The sequence below is a fragment of the Scleropages formosus genome, chromosome 14 (assembly GCF_900964775.1).
Source record: "Scleropages formosus chromosome 14, fSclFor1.1, whole genome shotgun sequence".
NCBI lineage: Eukaryota > Metazoa > Chordata > Actinopteri > Osteoglossiformes > Osteoglossidae > Scleropages > Scleropages formosus.
Window position 1 is genome coordinate 24,998,771 of NC_041819.1, and position 7,405 is coordinate 25,006,175.

At 44.8% G+C, this 7,405-nt stretch overlaps 1 long non-coding RNA gene across 1 annotated transcript; it reads left to right on the forward strand.

The window, feature by feature from the left end:
* The first annotated feature begins 1,330 nt into the window (after positions 1 to 1,330).
* On the forward strand, positions 1,331 to 3,795 carry LOC108931716 (uncharacterized). Its single transcript, XR_003798135.1, has 4 exons — positions 1,331 to 1,411; positions 1,683 to 1,778; positions 2,598 to 2,708; positions 3,432 to 3,795. It is a non-coding gene; the product is annotated as an uncharacterized LOC108931716 (long non-coding RNA).
* Positions 3,796 to 7,405: the final 3,610 nt, after the last annotated feature.

Below are 7,405 nucleotides of genomic sequence, written 5' to 3' on the forward strand. Positions count from 1 at the left end.
CCTCTCTCTGTGTGGGTTTCCTCCCAAAGACATGCTGTTCAGGTTCCCCAGAGTGTGTATTCCACTGATGTATGGATGAGTGACCCAGTGTAAGTAGTGTATCTAGCAGTGTAAGTCACTGTGGTGACTAAGGTGTGTGGGCTGATAGCACTACATAGAGTTTGGTGGAAGTCACTTTAGAGAAAAGTGTGTGATAAATAAATTTAAATGTGTTACTTCTTGGGGGGGGGGGTTATGGGGTGCAGTGGGTTTGGGCAGGTCCTGCTCTCTGGTGGGTCTGGGGTTTGTCTCCTGCTTGGGGTGCCCTGTGACAGACTGGCATCCTGTCCTGGGTGTGTCCCCTCCCCCTCCAGCCTTGCGCCCTCTATTGCCAGGTTAGGCCCCGACTCGCCGCGACCCTGCTTGTGACAAGCAGTTTCAGACGATGTGTGTGTGTGTTACTGCTGCTGCAGGTGGTGTGTGTTGACCAGCAGGAGGTGCTGTTTATTGTAAAGCCAATGAAAGAGCAAAGTACCAGAGTCTAGACAGTGCTGTTACATTTATTTTTTTATCAGGCGCTTTTCTCCAAAGTGAATTCCAATGAACTCTATGTAGTGTTATCAGCCCACACACCTTATTCACCACGGTGACTTACACTGCTAGATACACTACTTACACTGGGTCACTCATCCATAACCTGAACAGCATGTCTTTGGACTGTGGGAGGAAACCGGAGCACCCAGAGCAAACCCATGTAGACACGGGGAGAACACAAACTCCACACAGACTGAGTGGGGATCAAACCCACATCCTTTCACACCACCCAGGCACTGTGAGGCAGCAGCGCTACTTGCTGTGCCGCCATGTTGCCCCTGTTACTGTACTGATAGGGATCACTACAGTAACTCTTACAGTGTTCTTCCTGAAAGGCCAGAACTGTTCACTGCTCATGACACAGACACACACTACACACACTACACACACACACAAACACACACATACACACCATCTTCATCATCATAATCATCCCCCTGGACAATGAGTGGTCAGTCCATCAGCACTCTGGTGTCCAGTGGAGGACAAAACGCGACAATCTGAGTATCAGTGTGACATCAAGAGTCTGTAGAGCCACAGATTTGTTTACATCTGTATTTACCTTGTTTATCTGAGCAACTCTTTTCCTCTACAGATCCTGTGTCCAAACCCAGTGTGACGACGTCCTGCAGTTGGACCCAGTGCATCCTGACCTGTGTGGGAGAGGAGACTAAACACACCAAATACTCCTGGAAAGAGAACAATGAAACTGTAAAGGAGGGAAACACCTTGATGGTGGAGAAGAGTGGAGAGCAGAGTAAAAGTTACACCTGTGTGTTCAGTAACCCTAAGAGTGAGGAGCACAGTGACCCTCTCATTGAGATGGACTTATTTCCAGGTCAGTGGTTCAAGTCGAAACAATAAAGTGTTTTGACTCTTTATTATTACAGTATCTTTATACCACAGTGTGGATGGTGGTACAGCTGTGGTTGAAACTCCTGAGTGGTAAAGGAGGGTAAAAGGTGGTATCTGTGTTTGATGAGCTCCATCCTGCTGAAAGTTGTTCAGATAATCAAGAATATTTAATATTATAATGTGATAGATGTGCAGTGATTTGTCAGGATTTACTCGCCATGTTAATCATGTTTTAAATTCTATTTCACCCAAAGGTCCTTCAGCTGGCTACATCGTTGCTGGTGTCTTTGGAGGGGTGGTGGTCATAGTGCTGGTGGCTGTGGCTGTTTACTGTTGGTGCAAAACAAGAGGTAGGAAAAACTAAACATTTAAAACAAAGTAAAAACTTTACTCTGTTCAGAATTAATGTTCCTCCAACATGACAGGAGCTGAACTTTGACTCATGTGTTGAGTTTACCTTTATTGAGCTTTTGCTGCATTCTGTTTACTCGAAACTTCACTAGAGACCTGAAACAAGTCTCCAGGTCAGTGTCAATGTCCATGTCTACTAGTCTGTGTTGTGCAGTGGGGTTTCCTACACCTTAAGTCACCAATATATGGTCACTGGTACTGACTGTACTGTAGTCTGATGCCTCTAGAATGTATGTTCATTTTTTGCATTTTACTTTAGCTCATTTGTACATATTTTAATACCCTTGGCACTTTGAACTTGTGGTCATGATGAACGTTACATGAACTCTTTGCTGTCACTGCTCAAAATGCTTTGTATATACAGTCAGTCTTTGTACCTCACCTTTCCAAATACCAATTCATAAATTGTTATATTATTACCTGTCAGTGCTAGAAATGATGGTTCCGGTTTAGGAAAGGTACAGTTTAAACATTTCAGTAATGGTATACACTTTCCATTTGCAAAATCGAGAACTTAAGTAGTAGTTGAGCAGTGTGGTTTAAATACAGTATTTCAGGTTTTTTTTTTTTTTTTTTTTTTGCATGATTTGATCTCAGTTTCATTGCTAACCCAGTTCATTCACAGCCAGGATAAGTGATGGTAGAGCTTTTTGCAAAAAACTGCTCATTAGCATTATTGGAATCCCATTGGATCCAGGAGTCTGGTCCCATTTGGGTTATTGAACCTAAAAGGTAATTTTGCATCCCCAACACTAAAGGGTACATGGGCTACACTCCACCTACACCTGTCACCCATCCATTATCTTTGTCTGCCCAAGGACCATAGTCTCAGCCCAAGTGAACTCCACATCAGCTCTAAGATCGTCACAGTAAGTTGTTGCTCTTCTCCTGTTCTGTAGCTCACTTACTAACTATTTACTAACTATTCACTAACTAGCTACTGACCTCTGGGGGCTTTCTAGCCACAACTTCAGTGTCTGCATCAGCCATGGATGATCACTTAAACAACTAAGTTAGACATTTAGCTAACCATATTAAACTAGCTGTATAATTCATGTTCAGGCCAATGCTTGCAAGCTTTATTAGTTTTAATATACAGATACATTTATTCATTTCCATACACTGCCTCTTCCTGGTTTTTTATCTAAAATAAGTAAACGAGTCAGCAGTGCAGCTCACGGGCCGAGTGGCGGGACTGGCGTGGAATCTGAGATGGAAACCCTGTGTAGACATTTATATTTAAATGTACATGTATCCACTTAGCAGACGCTTTTCTCCAAAGTGACGTTCATCTCATAGAAAATTCACATAGAGATGTACTGAGTCATGTTATAGAACTTGCTGAGTTACCTCACCTACACCTGATACTCTAGTAACCAGAGCCCAAAACGTGCTGCACACCGATAAGATGCTCCCTGTCTTTTGTATAAAAAGAAAAACCAGTGCCTGCACTGCTCGGGGAGCCACTCTGCTGATTCGTCTCCCAGCATACGCTGCTTGCCACCGTTGTATCTCCTGCGAAGGTACATTGAACCTGAGATGTATGCAAAATTATTCCACCACTGTAACTATGGTTTGATCGTTTCCTACAGGTGTGCCTTCAACACAGGACGAGAAGGTGGACGAGGAGAAGAAGCTGAGGGAGGACGAGGGAAAGACTGGAAATTGAGCTGAAACTTAAATTTATCCATCTGCTTTCATAGACCAGGAACTGTAGGATGAAAAATATGGGAAAATTGTGAACTGTTCATGTTTGGCTGCATGTGAGTTCAGTACAAATTGATGCTTGGATGACATCAACAGTCCAAATCCAGTGGAACAGGAGTCCAACTTTTGACCTTCGCTGTCACACAGCTTAACTCCTGTGCCCTCCCCTGTCCTTGCCAAACGCACTGCCTTCTTATAGCAATCAGCACCTTGTAAAAGTTAGAACAATTCTTTATAATTTTTTTTACATTTATGGTGCAAAAACATTTTTCTTGTATTAATGTATTTAAAACTCATCTCTTCCAGACTCACTTTGCCCATGATCTCTTAAGTTCAAACAAGGTATAAATAAATGTTCATGATGATGCTCAGATCAATCCTTTACAGAGCCGCTCCTGCAATAGAAAGTAAATGTTTATATGTATCTCAAAAAAAAAAAAAAACTACTAAGAAGGTGATTAGGAATCAGCAATATTCTGGTAAAGTTTTATGCAGCTACTTGTGTGATGAATGTCGGTGCATCTGGTGAAGGAAACTAACTGTACTTAAGAATCACACATCTGCAGCTATGTCTCTTTCTCCTAATAGATAGATAGATATACTTTATTGATCCCACAAGGGAAATTATGTTACAGCAGCAGAACACAAGTCAGATAAATACTTGCAGTATATATTTAAAAAAAAACATATAAAACAAGTGGAAAAATACAAGTTAAAATACAAGATAAAAATATATGTACAAGTATGTATACTGTTGGAAGAATAAAAGAATAAAAAGTATATTAAATTAATTGAAACAGTATGTAGTGCAACAGTAAAGTGCAAGTTGTACAAAACGGTAATATAATCATTATGAAGTCGTAACAAGATGAACTAACAATAGTGCTGAATAGTTCATCTGTCACACAGAGGTGAGCTGTTGTACAGTGTTATTGCAAACGGTAGGAATGATTTCCTGAACCGTTCTTTACGGCAGCGGAGCTGAATGATTCTTTTAGAAAATGAGCTTCGCTGTCTTTGCAGCATGCTGTGCAGTGGGTGGGAAGGAGTGTCCATGATGGAGAGCAGTTTGTTCAGTGACCTCCTATTCCTCACTGACTCAAACGTCTCCATGTTCTGTCCAATGATGCTGCCGGCCTTAGGGATGAGCTTGTTCACCCTGCCTGCATCTCTGGCATTGATGCTGCTCCCTCAGCAGACCACGGCAAAGTAGATGGCGCTCGCAACAACAGACTGATAGAAGATCTCCAGCATCTTGCTGCACACATTGAAAGATCTGAGCTTCCTCAGAAAATAGAGTCTGCTCATTCCCTTCTTGTACACAGCATCAGTGTGGTCCCTCCAGTCCAGACTGCTGTTCAAGTGGACACCTAAGTACTTATATTTCTGAACAGTCTCAACCTCCTCCCCCAGGATCTTTATGGGTCTGACTGCAGTTCTTGTCTTCCTAAAGTCGACGACCATCTCCTTGGTCTTCTTGACATTTAGGAGATGATTCCTGCTGCACCACTCCACAAAGTTATCCACCAGGTGCCTATACTCCAACTCCTGTCCCTCTCTAATACACCCCACCACTGCAGAGTCATCAGAGAACTTCTGCAAATGGCATGATTCAGTATCATACTGAAAATCAGAGGTGTACAGAGTGAACAGGAATGGTGACAGAACAGTTGCCTGTGGCGCTCCTGCGTTGCTTACCAAAACATCAGACAGGAAGCTCCCCAGCCGTACAAACTGAGGCCTGTCTGACAGATAGTTAGAGATCCAGGAGACCGTAGATGCACTGACACCCATCCCCAGCAGCTTCTCACTCAACAAAAGAGGTTGGATGGTATTAAAGGCACTGGAGAAGTCAAAAAACATGATCCTCATAGTGCTGCCACTACCATCCAAGTGTGAATGAGCTCGATGCAGCAGATAGGCGACGGCATCATCCACACCCATATGAGGCCGATAAGCAAACTGAAGAGGGTCCAGACTAGATTTTACCTGTGGTCTCAGCTGTATCAGCACCAGTCTCTCCAGTACCTTCATAACATGTGACGTTAGGGCAACTGGTCTGAAGTCACTGGGGCCAGATGGGATGGCTATCTTTGGCACCGGTACTAAACACGATGTCTTCCATAGCACAGGAATCCTTTCCTGCAACAGATTCAGGTTGAAGATGTGTTGCAGGATGCCAGACAGCTGGGCTGCACAGGACCTCAGGACCCGGGGGCTGATGTGATCCGGGCCTGCCGCCTTGCCTTGATGGAGTCTCTCCAGCTGTCTTCTCACCTGGCCGATGGTCACATTCATGGGGGTTGGAATTGGGTGGTTGTGGTCAGATGTACACTGTGGGGGGTGGGAGTGGGTACGATGCAAGGCATTAGAGGATGACAAAGAGGGTGTGAAGACTGGTCCGGTGTGGGGAGGGCCAGCAGGGGGTCCAGTGCTGAACCTGTTAAAGAACAAATTCAGCTCATTGGCTCTGTCCAGGCTGCCGTCCTGCTGGCGATCTTTGATGTTATATCCTGTGATCTGCTTCATGCCCCTCCACACATGTTGTTCACCTGGAGTTTATTCTCCAGCTTTTGTCTATAAGAGTCTTTACACTTCCTCAGTGCCACCTTCAGTTGGCGCTGTATCCTTCTCATCTCGTCCTTGTCACCAGACCTGAAGGCTCTCTTCTTTTGGTTCAGCAAACCCTTTAGGTCACTGGTAATCCAAGGCTTGTTATTAGGAAAACAGCGTACTGCCGGGTTGGAATGATAGTGTCCTCACAGAAATTAATATAGTCCGTGATGCAGTCAGTGATGTTATTGATGTCATCCCCATGTGGTCTGCAGAGCACATCCCAATCTGTTGTTTCAAAGCAGTCCTGCAAGACCTCACTGGCCTCCTGAGTCCACCTCCTCACATTCCTTGTGGAAATAAGTTGCCTTTGAACTGCAGGGACATACTGAGGTGTTAAAAGGATAAGACTGTGGTCTGATCTACCAAGTGGGGGCAGGGCAGTGGCGGTATATGCATCCTCAACATTTGCATACAATAGGTCCAATGTTTTGTTTTCCCGCGTAGTGCAATCAATGAACTGATGAAAAGTTGGAAGAATTGAGTCCAATCTAACATGATTAAAATCTCCAGTAACGGCCACAAAAGCATCGGGGTGCTGAGACTGTAGCCTAGCAACTGTGGTGTGTACAGCGTCACATGCCGATGCCTCATCAGCTGATGGTGGAATGTAAACCCCGACCAGTATGACGGAGGAGAACTCCCGTGGTAAATAATATGGACGAATACTCAAAGCTAGGAGTTCGGTGTCCGGCGAGCAGAAACGTTCCTTCACAGTAATATGTCCGGGATTGCACCACCGTTCATTCACAAACACTGCAATCCCACCGCCCCTCTTCTTACCGCTCAGCCTGACGTCTCTGTCCGCCCGAACCATCCTGAAGCCGGGAATGGAGGCACTGCGTTCCGGGAAGTCCGGTTGCAGCCATGTCTCCGTAAAGCACAAAATGCTCCTGTCCCGGTACTCTCTCTGGGTCCGAATCAGTGCCCACAACTCGTCCATCTTATTTCCCAAAGACCTCACGTTCTCGGTGATGATCGACGGGACAGATGGTTTAAATCTCTTCCTCTTTGCTCTTCTCTTTGCACCGGCTCTACACCCGCAGCGTCTCCTCCTGAGCTCCTCCGGGGTAACAGGCCTAGATCCGGGCAGGTATCCTGTATAGGAGAGCGCTAGCAGCTGATCGCGTGTGTACCTAGACACAACGCCACTCCGCTCAGCACGGCTCCCCATTACAAAAGTGAGGAAAAACAGCGATACGGTCATTAAAAATAAAAAGTAATAAAGAAATAAAAAAGTAATAAA